Below are 17,916 nucleotides of genomic sequence, written 5' to 3'. Positions count from 1 at the left end.
CCCGCCCTGCTCCCTTACATTGCAGGGACGGCCCGCACTGAGACAGTGGACACACTCTTGAAGGACCGTGACGCCCTTCCTAGCCAATGTTCTTGATCGTTTATTGCAGGCTCAAGAGTACGCCAAGAAGTACTACGACGGTCACCACAGGCCCCTGGAGTTCGCCGTCAATGACTGGTGTGGGCTGCCCATGGTATTCAGTGATCATGGTTTTAGTAAACATATTCATGGGAAGTATTTGCCAGAGATGCTTAGTTCCCTAACCAAACGCAAAAATACTATGCTCTTGACATAGCATGTGGGTTCCCAGTTGTGGCATTCTTCCTTATAGAAGACACATATTAAAAGATCTTGTTAATCTAATATTTCCTTGACTCACCTTTTTCTTTTAGTTTCCATGTTATCATTTACTCGTAATTGTTTGTCTGATCACAATGTGATATTAAGGTATCCATTTGGCTAAACATTTTACGTTTTAACTTCTCTTAGGTATGTGACTTTGGCCTTTCAAGACTGAAAGCTAACACTTTCCTGTCTTCCAAGTCTTTGGCTGGAACTGTAAGAGCCTCTTCACTTTTCTAAAGTTCCCCTTTCACTGAAATTTGCCTTGTATAATCCTATCTTTTAAATATCAGCCTGAATGGATGGCACCTGAAGTGCTTCGAGATGAACCATCCAATGAGAAATCTGATGTCTACAGTTTCGGTGTAATCCTATGGGAACTAATGACACTGCAACAACCATGGTGTAACCTGAATCCTGCCCAGGTAACTTCATTATCCGGTAGCAGCATTGATGAAGCAACACAAGCGCTCATGGAGATTATCAAATGCATTGAGAACACATTTTCTGCTCATCGACAAACAACATACACATGAAGTGATGCATACCATTACTGTATTTATCCTCAGTTTTTTGTATGGCTATATGCTATTATGCAGGTGGTTGCTGCTGTAGGTTTCAAAGGAAGAAGACTTGAAATCCCAAAAGATCTGAATCCTCTAGTAGCCGCATTAATTGAATCTTGCTGGGCCACGTATGTATTGTTGTTCCACCTATATACCCCTTTCAGCTTTATTTCTCTGAATTTAATCACAAGGACCTGGGCCTAACTATAGGAATGCTATGCCTTCTGTAGTGAACCTTGGCGAAGACCCTCATTTGCAAATATTATGGACACTTTGAAACCATTAATTAATAAGGTTCCAGCACAGTTGATTCGTTCGGATTCGTAGCCTATTGTATACAGGTACAGGAAGATGTATTTTACTGAGTGGTCCTGATAACATCAACATGAGGAGTGTTCTAATACTGACCTGCTATAATTGAATAATCCTTGGATGGTATTACTTCATTCTGATAATGCAATTCTCCTCATAAACTTTCAAATGAAGTGTACCTGGCAACTTCTTTCCATGCTAGGTATGCTGCCATTTTCAGAGAACTCTGTTTCCCATCAACATTTTCAAGTATTTATGTATCGTTGAATGTGAGGTTTACTTAAATATTTGAAACAATGTTTAACTCAGGTAAATACAAAATCAAACACATATTAACTTTTTCAACTATTACGATGCTAATATCAAACGCAGACTATGCTAGCTGTAGTTCCTTAGTGTCCATTTTGTCTTGTGTTAATTTTTACATGTTTTCTTGCAACCTATGTTGTATAGAAGGTTAAGGACTGAGTTAAAACATATTGGTTAGAAGTTTGAAACCACTTTGTTCATTTATATGTATCAAGTTGATAGCTACGAACTGCAGCAATTCATTGATTGCTCAAAATTATACTTCTGATTTTGTAATACATTATTAAATACAAGATTTGATTAGTGTGCTGAATAGCTGGTACTACTAGTACTTATGATGATGGAAGCTCCTTAGATTTATCATTTTGCATTGAAATTATTAGGCAGATTTAGTCTAATTGCCCATTTTTTACTGGGTTTATGCTACCAAGTTGGCTATGCATCACTATACTTTATCGAATGCTGCTTTGCAATGAGACTTGTTTGTGGTGACTATTAGGTCATTAGATCCTTTTATACTTTTTGTAAAGGGTAAGAGTTATGAGTTATTGGCTGAGCTCGTACTGGTCCAATATAAGTTTATGGGTTAATATAGCTTTTCTTTTTCCTTTTTATTTGTTAAGTAGTGCTGATGAGGTTGTATAACTACTAACAGGTCTGCATGGACATCACCAGGAACTGTTAGTCCAAGCTTGAGACATGTATGGGATTTCATTGATTACTAACTCAGATTTTCGTTTGGGTTCTTATACAAACAGGAGTTGTCCTGTGATGGTATCTCAATCGTGCCAGAGAATGCCGCCGGTGCCAGGTTTTGAACCCAGTGCAGAGAGCTCCCGCTCTGTGCGGGGTCTGGGGAAGGGTGTCAGTGGCAAGCCTTACCCTCGCCTGTGCAATGCGAGGAGACCGCGACTCGAAGGTTTTGAACATACTATGAAAATCCCCTGGCCATGTCTTGTAAATTATAGTTTCTCCTAGATTTCTTTGTACAGTATGTAACTATAGGTAACCATGAAAACCAAAGGTTTAGACTGACAATGTTCAGGCCTCATTTCTGATACCGCTCCGGAGGGAGCGAGCAAATGCAGTGCCCTAGAAGGTGATATCAGTCGTATGTGTGCCTGTTTCTTCATCTCTTGTAGTGTGACATGTCTTGAAATTTACTTAGTGATGGCGCATTAACTTCTGTTGATCTGTACCATTGTTGCTGCTGAAGACAGGTGTGCCAAACAAACCTGAACCTTTTTCGGTCTCCTTGCATGCTTGTGGTGCGGGTTCACATGGATTGCCAGATATATTGTTCCTGCAGAAGATATGTTTGACCTGATGGAATATTTTCTGTTTCATGGAGTGATTGTGCATATTACTTCCATCAGTGCATGCAGGTACTCACGCTGCTTCAGGAGCTAAGTTGCTAACCCATTGCCCTTCTGTGTGGAGTTCGAATCTTTGGATTCAATTTTGATGATCTCCGAACAGCTTTACTGGTTACCATGACCAAGAAACTAATATAGACATTTCTTCATGGGCTCCTACATCGATCATGAACAATTATTGATCGCTGACGAACGGCAGGCGGAGGTCTGCACAAAATGGCATGTTGATTCCAGCATTCCAGCAAACTTGTCGGAACATTTACGAAATGTGTCATTCCGGCAAACTGTCCTTCATGAGAATTACAATTTCCTGGATCTTCTCATCCTCTTTCTGGGCCCTTTAGATCTTTTGTTCAAGAGTAGGCTCAACCTCCATAGATGTACCTTGAGTATTTGCAACAAACCCCAGGTTGACTTGTTCAAACTCAGCACACAAATCAGGTGGTAACTCTGTAGCTAATACCATATTCACATGACTCTTTGTGCTAAGAGCATCTACTACTACATTCGTCTTACTAGGATGGTAGTGAATCTCCGGCTCATAATCTTTGATCAACTTCAACCATCGTTTCTGTCTCAAGTTTAGATCATTCTAAGTGAAGATATATTGCAGACTCTAGGTCTTCAAGGTATGCACCACGGCTGTTAACTCAAGATCATGAGTTGGATAGTTCTGTCCATGCTTCTTCAACTATCTCTAAGCATAAGAAATCACTTTTCCCTCCTGCATCATCACACATCCTAATCCTCGGCGAGAAGCATCAAAGTAAACAGCAAAGCTCTTTGTAATATCAGTTAAAAGTCAGAACGGATGTTGTAATCAACCTCCTCTTCAACTTCTCAAAACTGGCTTGGCACTGATCTGTCCACTTAAACTCCTTTGCTTTTTCTAACAGAGCTATCGTTGACTTGGCAATACTTGAGAAACCCTTAATGAACCTTCTGTATTAACCTGTCATCCCAAGAAAACTCTTGATCTCACTAACCGTTTGAGGTGGTTCCCACTCTAAAACATCTTTGACCTTACTCGGTTCAACTGCAACTCCTCCACTAGAAATCACATGCCCAAGAAAAGCGACCTCCTTCAACCATAATTCACACTTACTCAGCTTGGCATACAACTGATTCTCTCAGCTTCTGTAAGACCAGTCTCAATTGTTCTTCATGTTCCTCTTCATTCTTAGAATATATCAGTATATCATCAATAAAGACTACCACAAACTTATCAAGATATTCTAAAAAAACTTTGTTCATGAGGTACACGAAGTACACTGGAGCATTAGTCAGACCAAAGGACATGAAATGTACTCATAGAGTCTATATCTCGTAATCAAAGTCGTCTTAGGAATGTCACTAGGTCAGATCCTTAGTTGATGATAAGTGTTGACTATAATTAAGTCATGGTTTTACATAGTCAAAACCGTAACAAAGTGTCACCCATGGAAGGAATTGAGCATAACATGATCACATTTTATAATAACTTGGTTCCACATGTACATGGAGAATATTTGAATGCAAAGACAAAATGGAGGCAATAGGGTGCTATGGGCCCACATAGGGTCGGCCAACCCCCCTATGGGCCCACTGCCCCTTCTGAACCCTTCCTCAAGCCTCCATGATCCATGAGACACTTCCAAGAAATATCAACTATTGGATGTGTGTTTTCTCTAGACGGCTCTCAAACGAAGCACACGGATTGAAGGACCCACATCCCCACCATCCAAAGAATTAAAGAGGTCTCACTTGCATATACCCATTAAGGATCAAGCCAAGAGGTCCCACACCTGAGGGGATGGCCCTGAGGGGGTCGGTCGACCCCTGATCAACCGACCACCCCAAGGCCTCCACCGCCTCTTTGCATGCTCTCACCCTCACAAGATGCATCACATGAATCCATGAGCCCACACTAAAATGCTATAAATACCACCTACCCCCTCACTCTCATTCATGACCACAAGGAGGAAACTACTCTCTTTAGTTAGGTGAAGCCCTGCTCTAGTAGTAGTATGCAAATATGAAGAGAGTGAGGGGAGTGCAAGATAAGTATTTCAAAATTCGTCAAATCTGTAGCATACCTCTTTTCCTTGTTTCGTTTAATGCTCATACTCGACAAAGCTTTCTGCAAGCATATACAGTGTTAGATTGAAAAGAAAATAAATGTAACAAGTGTCTAATTAAACAGGAAAAATAATATTCTATATAGTTTTTGGCTGGCACCTTCCAATCTTCATTATTTAACATTATTTTCAGTGCATTCTGAATGAAGGTGTCATTTAGTCAAATCTTTTGAGAAATTGAATCTGTCGCTATTTTCATGGGGCGACAGTCACTCAACACCACCTCATAAGAATCACCCCTCTTACTAAACACTGAAAGTGAAATCACATTCTCAGTATTACCATGATGACATGTTGTCATGAAATAATTTGCTGAGCCATTAATTACAGATTCTGGTTGATTATCTCTTGATGCTAAAACCCATGATGTTATAGGCACAAAACTTTTGATGCTTTCAAAAGTTGATAGACACTTGCTTTCGTAAGCATCCATTGGAATAAGCAAAAGTGTATTTGAAGGATCAATTGGATCACAAAAGTTTATGATGTTACAAGCTGAATATCTCACTAGTGAAAGGATAGCAAACTTCTCATCATACAACATAACTTTAGCGGGTTCAATCGACTTATCATATAAATGCACAAGAAAGATAGTATCGGACTAAACCATTCTTCGTTATGTTAGGATATATGTGTCTTGGGGTGTCTTGTGAATAACACTGCCTGAACCATACCACCATTTTTGGCCGCCGCCTGAGTCGCCAGTGCAGGGCGCTGCGGGGGGCTCGAGTTATACAACGGCGGATATGGCTACTACAAAGATTTGAAAGAAAAAATGTGATACGCAAGGAGCGGTTACCATGATGACGCACAACGACAATGGAAGCCAGTGATGTGCTCGCCGTGTCCTCGCCGCCTTGCGGACGCCGTCTTCCGATCGAGCCCCAGGCGCAATGGGTTTGGCAGCGATAGTCCTTTTTGTTTTTGTTTTTTTGAACCAGCGACCATAGGGTTTAGTTTATTTTTGAGAGAATGCGGTAGGGTTTAGTTGAGAGAATGAAGGTCAGAACTATAATCTAACTAAACGGGGCGAAAAATGACCCAACTCAGGACATTGAAAATCCTGCAATGACCAACTTGGATAAGGGAGGTTGTAGGCCGGTGCGTGGAGGGCCATCCAAGCGTGTCCGAAAGGTTAGTCCAGCCTTTTTTATTTCTTCTTCTTTTCTTTATTATTTCCTAGTCTTTGATTAGGTCAATTTATGTACGACTTGGCCATTCAGCCTTTGGAATACCACATTCACCATAACTAGTAGTTGTCAACAACCGGTTCTGAGGGTGCTACCAGCCGAATCAGTTGTAGATCGACAACACCGTTTCTGGTGACCACCTGCAGAACTAGTTCTAGTCAAGGAACCAGTTCTGGTGATGTCCTCTACGTGGTTGGCTGGTTCGTATCGTTGCTGGTTCGTGAAGAAGTACTGCTGGTTGGTTTGTGTGAGAGAAAAATACTGTTCTGACTGAAAATTTACGATCGTTTACGACAAACCACAGCCAAACGAACATGCTGTGGTTCATCCCTGAAACCAGTTGGCAGTTGCAGTGTTAATTTTCATACCTTATTTTGTAAATTCATGATTTTATTTGAATTACTTTGAAATTGATTTATTCGTATTAAATTGTGGCCACAATTGTATTACGCTGGAATCTTGATAACCCTAATTCATTTTGGTACCGCTAATTCATGACATACATAAAAGTAATAAGTACTTCGATATGCATCATTAGTTTCTCGTGTAAATCTAGGGCTCATCATACTACTGGCCATGTACTACTCTGTAATAGGCTAGACACCGATCAATCAATACAATCGAGCCAAACAGGATGTAGCGTCTTATTCCTGCACAAAGGAAGCTTGAACCTGTATAAAAATCGTGTGTGCGCTCTTGTGCATTCTTGCGATGGTCCTATGTCATCAATGTCCGTGTCTATACCGTGTTAACAAAATAAAGAAAAGGACTGAAATGGCTAAGATTAAAAAAAATGGAACATGATTCACTTTTGAGATACATTGATGGTGAAACGGTAGACATGCGAGACTCAAAATCTCATGCTAAAGAGCGTGAACATTTTACTCCTCTCCAATGCATAGTAAAAAAAATAGTTTATTAGTGTCTAAGTACTTGCCAACATCGAACTGACACGAACTGAAATACATTTTACAATTACCGAGTCCCCTAACTTCGTCTTGTCTCGGCCTCAACAAGGTCAGGACTCAGGACCGAGCTTGGATGATGCTCAAATTGATGGTGGCAGCAGCAACAATTGATGAGACTGGCTTTCTCATCTTGAGAGAGAAAGTAATAAAGATAGAAAATAGGTGAAGGAGACATAAAAGTTAAAACGTAGTAGTGATGAAAATAAAAAAAATGTAATTGACCAGACTCTTTCCAATAAAGTGATATCATATCCGTTTATGATCATAATCATATATAGTTTGGGTTTTACATTTTTTAGCACTAACATTGTAACGTAAATATTTGAATCGATGATTATAAAAAAATTCTGACCAATAAAAGTGATGTCATATCCGTTTGTGATCATACTAAGTACTTCCTCTGTTCCAAATTAATTGTACCTTTTCTAGATTCATAACTTTTCCTACATAGCTAGATGTATGTTATGTCTAGATACATATTAAAAGCTATGATGAATCTAGAAATACCAAACGTCTTATAATTTGGAACGGATGAAGTATAAAGTTTGATTTCTCTGATTTTTAACACTATTATATTGTAACCATTATACTAATATAATATAAATAGTTCATAAACTGATAATAACTATACAAAATTTCTAAACAATCGAAAATAATCTCCTATCGTTATAGATGTCCAATGGCAGACCCGGCATGGCATAGCCCGAAGGGGGTCGGGCCGGCATGGCACATTGTACTTCTCGGTCCGTGCCTCTTAGGGCCACGGACCTAACCTTTGGCCTAGGTACTGTGGCAGAACCGCCTAATCTAATACCCTCCCAAAAGTATTTGTCTTTCATATGACACTAAGTACCCAAGAGAGTGCACTAAATCGATCAGTTCCGTCGAGCACACCCCAAGGGAGAATTCAAAAATCTATATTTTTCCATCAGGATCATAAATGAGAGAATAAAGCTTACAACATTCTTAAGTCATTTCTTATATCACTTTATTACAGTAGTAGAATATTACCTCAATTGAGTATAACAGCGGAAATATAACAATGTTATCAGAATTACAAAGGAAGCAAAGATTAATTTATTGATATGGTGGAGTATTAACATAGTGGTCATTTATTTACAAGAGATGTTAGCAGATTTTACATCTTTTCTTATAAAAACCTTTAGTGAGAGTTATAAATAAACACACGGTCATAGCGGGAAAGAAATCTTCTCTGAGCCCACTAGGAGGTTTTCACACACAAGAGTTAGCTCTACGTATCCTCCGGTTACCTGCAACAGGGGGAATAAAACCCTGAGTACTCGATTGTACTCAGCAAGACTTACCTAACAGAAGGAAAATAAGAGACTCCAAGGATATGCAAGGCTATCTGACTTGTGGGTTATTGCATCTGCAGGAAGCATTACTAAACGTGCATCTTTATATTCAATTTTATTAGCAGTCATCATTAGTTCATTAACTATCCATTCTATATAAGCACCTATGCTACTTTCAAGCAGGTGGTAAACAATCAAAACCATTTTATCACCTTTCAAGTTCCAGTTCTTACTACGGTGTGAGATCATAGCCAAGTTGTATCGTCTCATAGAAACGCCAATTCATGAATCAATGTATCCTAGCTGGGTACTCCAAAACATACGTCTCGTTTGCACCACAGGCACAAACAAGACCAACCCATTCCACTCCTATTAAGGGGTCCAGGTCCCCATCCAAACTTGGACTCCAAGCCCCCATACTTGAGACCCAGTCTCAGTATGGTGCTTAGACATCCACCTTTCCCTGCCTCTAATCAGTCGGTCCGAAAAGAGTTGGAACCCACGACAAGAGTGTAACGAGCCTTTCCGCTCCCATAAATAAGTATGTGCTTAGGATAATAAGTCTGTGACCTGACTACCATCCACAGCAACAGACGGTCCTCAATCGACACAGGTAGAACAAGTGCAATCCGAGCCTCGCTCGAATGCCTAACCAAGTTTAGATCTAAAGTACCTTTCTGCTCGGTCTCCAATTATCATTCATTTATATTCCATGTGATAGTAATATAATAACAACAATAATATATTTTCTATCTCTCGCGAGTGACAGGTAATCACTCGACTTCTACCGAGTCCTATAGCATAGCCATCTACACGGTTCTGACATCCTAGTAGGACTCATAGGATAAGGATATATATATATATGCAAGTGGTTTTCATTCAACTCCTTAAAACTTAATGCACAAGCATAAATTAAAGTCCAGAATAATAGGGGTTATGCACCGGGGCTTGCCTGGGCAAGATATAACCAAAGGTTAGCATTCCATTGGTGACACGATCATCAAGGCACCATCTTTTTTGCTACTTTGGTCGACTTCATGATCCATCGTTGTTCCTATTATGATATACGTGGATATAACGCAGATACGTAAATAATCAACGACAACTGTAACTTTAAAATACGATTATGCTCCGCAAGCTAACAAGCTAGCCTTAATGACTAATGTACTAGTCTATGTATCCACGTCGTCAAGTAAGGCTTGTCTCCAAAAAATGTTTTAGTTCTACAACCCCAAAGGTGTTTCGGCATTTTATGGATTAAATCTATATTTTCAAACTAGAGCTTATTTAGCTACCTTAGCAAACTAATTATTATGGAGCTACAAAAATTACAGTGAGTACCTAATAATGTTAGTAATTTACTGTGAAAGTTTCAGAGCCAACACTATCACCAATTTATTACAAAAATTCCTATGAGTTTATATCTTAACAATATCAAGCATCTCAAATTAATTATATATCTCCTAGGAATATTATAAAACTATGTGAACAAATATACTAGCAGATAGATCATGATTTTAGGAACCTAACAAAATTAGTTTCATAATTTTTTGTCAATTACGCAAATTTATATTAAATTTACAAGTTTACCTTAAAAACTAAATTAGAAAATGCTTTAGAAAAAGAAAAGGGACGGTGGCCATTGATTCGCCCCAGTAGCCCAGCGCGGGCACGACCGTGCGAGCGTCGTAATGGTCCAACGTGGCCCAAGGCTAGGGAGCCTACGCGCGACGATGATTTTGTAGAGAAGCCCCCAAGCATAGGTTATAGTACGACTACCATGTGTACTATTCCTATTAGCGGTGGCTTTGTAACCAAGCCCTCGGTTGTTTTCGTCCTCACCGTGGGTAGGTCCCTAGAATTCCCACGCGCGCCGGCGTGGCTGCCGATGGCATAAGGCAGTTATGCCGGGCATCCTAGGCATGCTACGATGGGGGTAAGGGGCCAACCACCATCTACAGCTAAACACGCAAGGATGGGTGGCGGTTAGGGACTCGGATGCGCACTATCGTGGGCTACAGTGGTGAGTGGCTATCCATGGAGGCGGCGCGACTGTTCTGGTGACCTAAGGTTCTATTGGGGTGGTAGGGATAGCGGGTAAGCACCAGTAGCCCACTGGAAATCATGTTGCGGTGATGGTTGAGGCGGAGAAGTGCCGAGGTGGCCTAGCCACGTGTGAGCCGTCGAGGCGGCAGTGCTCCAGAATGGACACCCATGCATCACCCCATCTCTGATAAGCGCCCTAGCCAAATAGCGCGAGCACCAGATAGAGGAGGTCAAGGCGAGCTCATGGATACAAACAATTGAACTAATTCGGACCTTACCCAATTTCACTAGCACGGCGGCGCACCTGGCCGGCGGCGAGAAAAACCAGAAATTGGCCACTAGTAATGCTCGGTTGTGTCAAGGTGAGGGTCGGGCTACTAGCTGGCTTTCCTATCTAACTACCTGAACACCAAATTGAGGTGTGGTGTCTCGAACCGCACGTATTTGTCGTGTGAGGCCGGTGATTCTATCAGCGATAAGGGCAAGCAGGGGCAACAACTCTTTAAGGCTATGCCTGCTTCAGTTGAGGCTATGTTAATGAAGCGAGGGAGGTAGTGACACCGCGACACAGGCATTAGTGCAATGTGACTACGGAGGTAGGCAGCAGCTCGGCAAGTAGGTGATTCGAGTGGCGGAAAGAGTGCCACGTCGGCAAGACGAAGGCCGTTGTGACTCCAACTTGGCCCCACGCATGGCCTGGCCAGTAGCACACACACGGCAGAGATAGTGCCATCAGACAGGGCCAGATAGTGGTGCAAGATTATAGAGAGCACGGACATGATGGCACTGGTAGTAGGGACAAGCCCACACATGCGATGGCAAGAAGGGCAGTAGCCGCACCGCAGCACGAGGTGAGAAGGGTGGTAGCGGGGGCAGTAGCGCAATGGCCAACAGTAGGCATCGCAGCCAAAGTTGGCCAAGCCATGGCTATGCCATAGCCAGGTGAAAGCTCTAGTTTGGTTTTGGTGAATTGATGAAACCCTAAGTGCTAACCTAGTTTATCAAAATGATTATGAGATAGGTAGAACTACTCCAAGTGGCCAATAATTGATGAACTCGTCTGGACGATGCGTAGTTAGTCCAATAATTAAGCCAATAGCTCTATTGTTTGGGGTGTCTATAAATACCGTTTGGCTGGCTCAAGCTCACTCTCTTAGCCATTTGCATTGACATAGCAACCTTGCGAGCTTAGCCAAAGCCCTTCCACTCATCTCCATCATTGATTCAACATCTTTGTGAGATTGGGAGTGAATCCAAGTGTATTGCTTGAGTGTTTGCATCTAGAGGCACTTGGTGTTCGTGTTTCGCTGTAGGATTCTCTTGTTACTCTTGGTGGTTGTCGCCACCTAGATGACTTAGAGCAGCGAGGATCATCGAGCAGAGGTTGGTGATTGTCTCTAGCTCTGATCATGGTGATTGTGAGGTGTTCTTAACCTTTCCTCAGTGGAGAGCCAAAAGGTACTCTAGTACATTGCTCATGACTTGTGTGATCCTCATCTTGTGTTGGTTGTGCGGCACCATATTGAGGGTTTGGCGTGTGATGCCATTTAGCGTGTGAACCTCTAAGTGAGTGAATCACCACAATGAGGACTAGCTTGCCGACAAGCAAGTGAACCTTGGTAAAAAAATATTGTGTCATCATTTGATTCTGAGGTGATTGGTCTTCATTCTTGTGATTGATTGGTTCACTCCCCGTCTCGGCGGTATAACCATCTTGCTCACTCTCTCTACATTACCGCAAACTAGTTGTCAAGCTCTTTAGTGTAGCTAGTGGTGAGAGCTTGTTAGTTTGGTTAGTATGGCTCCTTAGTTAGCCTTTGAGAGCACACTAACTTAGTGTAGTGACTTAGCTATTGTGTGGATAGAAACTATATAAACTAGAATTGTGGTAGGTGGCTTGCAATTTTAGTAGGCTAGCGCAACACTTGCTTCGTCTCCTAATTGTCTAACCGGTTTGCTAAGTGTTGTTGCAGAAATTTTAATAGGCTATCCCCCCCTCTAGCCATTAGGACCTTTCAAGTGGTATTGGGCCGAGGTCACCATGATTTGAGGCTTAACAACGTTTAGTGTAAAAATGGCTCAAATCAACAACACTAAGAAGCCACCCCAATTTGATGGCACAAATTATTCATATTGGAAGTCAAAGATGAGCACACATATAAAGTCAATCAATAGAAAATTATAGAAGGTGGTAGAAACCAAAATTGAGATTGATGATCTAGAGAATCCCACCATGGCCGAAAAAGTGCTTCTCCAAAACAATGACATTGCTCTAAGTGTCATTCATGATGCAATCAATGAGAGAACATTTGAGCGAATCAAGAACATTGAGATGACTCATGAGGCTTGGAAGAAGTTAGAAGAATCATTTGAGGGCACCAAGGCAATGAAGGGAGCAAAGGCATACATTCTCAAGGAGAAATTTGCTAGCTTCAAGATGAAGGAAGATGAGAGTGTGCCAGACATGTTCCATCAGTTGAAAGTGCTTGTCAAAAATCTCAAAGCACTTGGTGAGAAGGTGGATGACAAGGACTTCTCTCATAAGTTCTTGAAATGCTTAGCTACAAGATTTGGCATGTTCATCACATTGCTAGTGAGGACCGGTTTGGATACAATGACACCGAATCAAATCTTGGGAGATATCATGACCGATTATGCTTATAGAGATGATGATGAGAAGGAAGAAAAGGAGAAGAAGGATGACAAGAAGAGTGTGGCATTCAAGGCCACATCATCCAAGGGCAAGGCAAAGCAAGAAACATCAAGTGAAGATGATAGTTCATTTGATGAGATGGATGGTGAAAAGATGGCTCTCTTTGTTAAGAGATTTGGTAAGTTTATGATGAAGAAGGGCTATCATGCTAGAAGAAAGAAGTCTTCATCCAAAAACAAGAAACAGTCAAGAAGGTGCTTTAATTATGGAAGCAAAGATCATCTTGTTGCTCAATGGCCATACAATAGTGACAAAGATGATGACAAGAAGAACAAGAAGAAGGACAACAAGGAAAAGAAAGAGAAGAAGGACAAGATGACCTTTAAGAAGAAGAAGGGAGGTTCATATGTGGTCACTTGGGATAGTGATGCTTCCTCAAGTGATGATGATGATATTGACAATGACAAGATCATCAAGAAGAAGGCACTTGCAAGCATTGCTATCAATGAGAAGTCTTCTCTCTTTGACACTCCATCATGCTTCATGGCTAAGGCCACTAAGGTACAAACTTATGATGATGGAAGTGATGAGGAACATGATAATGAAAATGATAGTGATAGTAATGATGATGAACCTACTAAAGATGAATTATTTGACATGCTAGAAGATGCTAAAGAACACTTTGATATTAAGAGAAGGGAATGCAAGAGCTTGAATAAGAAAGTAAAAGCCCTTCAGCAAGCCCTTGATGAGCTCAAAGCAACTCATGAGAGGCTAGAGGAAGCCCATGAGAAGCTTGGCAAGACTCACAAGAAGCTTGAAAAAAGCTCATTCCTCTTTGCTTAATGAACAAAATGAGAAGAAGCATGTTGAGACTTGTGATGTAGGCTTAACTTGTGATATAATTGATGAATCATTATCTATGCCTACCATTATTTCTCCCACTAACCCTTCATGTAGTACTTCTACTTTCACCTCATCTAGTAGTGATGGTTTCACTTGTGATGCCTCACTAATGGTTGAGAATGAGAACCTTAAGAAGGAGGTCAATAAGCTCACTCACACCTTGGCTAAGGCCTATGGTGGTGAGGACCGCTTGCTTATATGCTTAGGTAGCCAAAGACCTTCTCTCTACAAAGAGGGATTGGGCTATACCCCCAAGAAAGGCAAGGTGGCTCCTCATAAGACTAGTTTTGTGAAGAACAATGGTCGGTTTTACACTAGTTGTGAGCAAGTTGGTCATGTAGAGCAAAAGTGCATGAACAAGAAGTCACAAGCTAATGTATCCTCCATTAAGCTTGATTCTTTCTATGTGCTTACCAAAGGTGCAAATGGTGTAAAGGCTAAGTTCATTGGTGCACCATAGATGGGCTCAATGAAGAAAGTCATTTGGGTACCAAAGAGCTTAGTGACTAACCTTCAAGGATCCAAGCAAGTTTGGGTACCTAAAAAGAATTGATCTTCTTTTATATGTTAATTACAAAGCTAGAGGAAGGTATTGGGTTCTTGATAGTGGGTGCACTCAACACATGACCGGTGATGCAAGAATATTCAACTCAATCAACACCAATGACAATGATGATTATGACAGTATCACATTTGGTGATAATGGCAAAGGCAAGGTCAAAGGGCTTGGTAAGATTACAATATCCATTGATATGAGCATATCCAATGTCTTGCTAGTAGAGAGCTTGAACTTCAACTTGCTATCCATAGCTCAATTATGTGATCTTGGATTCAAATGCATATTTGGGGTAGATAATGTAGAGATCATAAGTGTAGATGGCTCTAATTTGATCTTCAAAGGCTTTAGATATGAGAATCTATACTTGGTTGATTTCAATGCTAGTGAAGCTAAATTATCTACATGTTTGTTCACTAAGTCTAGCATGGGTTGGTTATGGCATAGAAGGCTTGGTCATGTTGGAATTAAACAATTGAATAGATTGATTAAGCATGACTTGGTTAGAGGCTTGAAAGATGTTGTGTTTGAGAAGGATAAGCTTTGTAGCTCTTGTCAAGCTAGCAAACAAGTTGGAAACACCCATCCTAAGAAATGCATGATGAGCACTAGTAAAGCATTTGAGTTATTGCACACAGACTTGTTTGGGCCAACACAATACACTAGCATCGATGGAAACAAATATGGCTTTGTGATAGTGGATGATTACACTAGATACATATGGGTATTCTTTCTAGTGGACAAAAGTGATGTGTTTGCAATATTCAAATCATTTGTCAAGGGCATTCACAATGAGTTTGAAACAACCATCAAGAGAGTTAGAAGTGACAATGGTAGTGAGTTCAAGAACACTAGAATTGATGAGTTATGTGATGAATTTGGAATTAGACATTAGTTCTCGGCTAAGTACACTCCCCAATCAAATGGCCTTGTTGAGAGGAAGAATAGAACACTTATTGATATGACAAGGTCTATGCTTAGTGAGTACAATGTGGGTCAATCCTTTTGGGCCAAAGCTATCAACACGGCTTGCTATTGTAGCAACCACCTCTATTGTCACCCATTGAAAGAGAAGACACCATATGAGATCTTGAATGGTAGAAAGCCCAACATTGCATATTTTTGGGTCTTTGGTTGCAAATGTTATATCTTGAAGAAAGGCACTAGATTAGGCAAATTTGACAAGAAATGTGATGAAGGATTCCTACTTGGATACTCAACAACTAGCAAAGCATATAAAGTTTGGAATTTGGATAGTGGTACTCTTAAGGAAGTTCATGATGTTGAATTTGATAAAACCAAGGGTTCACAAGAAGAGAATGAGAACTTTGAAGTTGTCAGAGGCATTCAACTTTCAAATGTCATGAAGAACATGGATGTTGATGAATTGAGGCCTAGGCAAGTGAATGATGATGAAGATGATCAAGTGCAAGTGCTCTCTAACTCAAATGTGCAAGATGATACAAATCAAGCTAGTACAAGTGGCTCTCATGATAATGAACAAGATCAAGTGGCTAGTGCATTATCTCAACCCAATGATCAATCAAGTGCAAGCAATCAAGTTCCAATCCTCCAACCAACGAATATTGCAAGGGATCATCCATTGGACACTATAATTGGTGATATTTCAAGAGGTGTGCAAACTAGATCAAGATTGGCTTTATTTTGTGAGTATTTATCATTTGTGTCATCTATTGAACCAAAGAAGATAGATGAAGCATTGAAGGATGTTGATTGGGTGAATGCTATGCATGAAGAATTGAATAACTTCACAAGAAATCAAGTATGGGAATTAGTAGAGAGACCATAGGGACACAATGTGATTGGAACTAATTAGGTCTTTAGAAACAAGCAAGATTAAGATGGGATAGTAGTAAGGAACAAAGTAAGATTGGTAGCAGAAGGCTATACACAAGTTAAAGATCTTGACTTTGGAGAAACATATGCCCCGGTTGCTAGATTGGAAGCAATTAGATTCTTGCTAGCTTATGCTTATGCCCACAACATCAAATTCTATCAAATAGATGTCAAGAGTGTATTTCTCAATGGTTACATCAATGAAGAAGTGTATGTTGAGCAACCTCCTAGTTTGGAAGATGACAAGAAGCCCGACCATGTGTATAAGTTGAAGAAGGCATTGTATTGCTTGAAGCAAGCACCTAGAGCATGGTATAAGAGATTGAGAGACTTCCTACTCTCTAAAGGGTTTGTGATGGGGAAGGTTGACACCACTCTTTTCATCAAGAAGATTGAAAAAGATTTATTTGTGTTGCAAATCTATGTTGATGACATCATATTTGGGTCAACCAATCAAAACTTTTATGATGAGTTTGGAAAGATGATGTCTAATGAGTTTGAGATATCCATGATTGGAGAGTTGAGTTACTTCCTTGGTCTTCAAATCAAGCAATTGAAGAATGGTACATTTATAAGTCAAGGCAAGTATATCAAGGACATAATCAAGAAGTTTGACATGAGTGATACCTAAGCCATTAGTACACTAATGGGAACAAATGGCAAGTTGGATAGTGATGCAAGTGGCAATATAGTGGATCAAAAATTGTATCGGTCTATGATTGGAAGCCTACTCTATGTGATCACATCAAGGCCGGATGTCATGTTTAGTGTGTGCATATGTGCAAGATTTTAATCCTCACCAAAAGAAAGTCATTTGAAGGCTACAAAGAGAATATTGATGTAACACCCTAGCTGTTTGGCTTCTACTAATTGCATGTCATTTCATAAACATGTGCATTATCCATGTCATCATGCCATTATCATTGAAACATACGTATGCAACATTTTAAATTGTATGTGTTTCATGCTTGATTGCTTAGAGTGGTAGTAGTGCAACATGGGAATGCAACAGGAAACTCTCATACCTTGAAACATGGCAACATGGTAGTAATGTGGCAATTATAAAATGACAACAAGGTCTTGAAACATGTGAGACATTTCATTGCAACATATGAATGAATTGCTTGTTTTACTTTCTTTATCACATGTGATCATTAGAAGTGGTATAACAATTTTGTAAAATGGTTGATCATGGTCTATTACACCTTAACTACACTTAGGTTACTTGTTTGGACATTGTTCATGTAAATCAAAATGACCAAAATGCCCTTAATTGCATGTTTGACTTGAATTGACCCTAGGAGTGTCATAGTTTGACTGTTTAAAAAGTCCAACTTGGAAGCTTTGCATGGCTGTACACTCTTTACAAAAGTTGTAGCTAATTCAGCAAGGAACAAAAGTT

The 17,916-nt window shown here is 40.4% G+C and overlaps 1 long non-coding RNA gene across 2 annotated transcripts; it reads left to right on the top strand.

Moving 5' to 3' along the window:
• Positions 1–273: 273 nt before the first annotated feature.
• On the top strand, positions 274–2,661 carry LOC136545858 (uncharacterized). Of its 2 annotated transcripts, none has more exons than XR_010781173.1 (5): positions 274–558; positions 636–767; positions 942–1,036; positions 1,139–1,422; positions 2,185–2,661. It is a non-coding gene; the product is annotated as an uncharacterized lncRNA (long non-coding RNA). The 2 variants fall into 2 exon arrangements; XR_010781174.1 differs by having other exon boundaries at positions 275–558; positions 2,288–2,661.
• Positions 2,662–17,916: the final 15,255 nt, after the last annotated feature.

The sequence above is a fragment of the Miscanthus floridulus genome, chromosome 3 (assembly GCF_019320115.1).
Source record: "Miscanthus floridulus cultivar M001 chromosome 3, ASM1932011v1, whole genome shotgun sequence".
Lineage (NCBI taxonomy): Eukaryota > Viridiplantae > Streptophyta > Magnoliopsida > Poales > Poaceae > Miscanthus > Miscanthus floridulus.
Note: the sequence above shows the minus strand (reverse complement) of the source record. Positions and strands in the feature narration are given on the sequence as shown.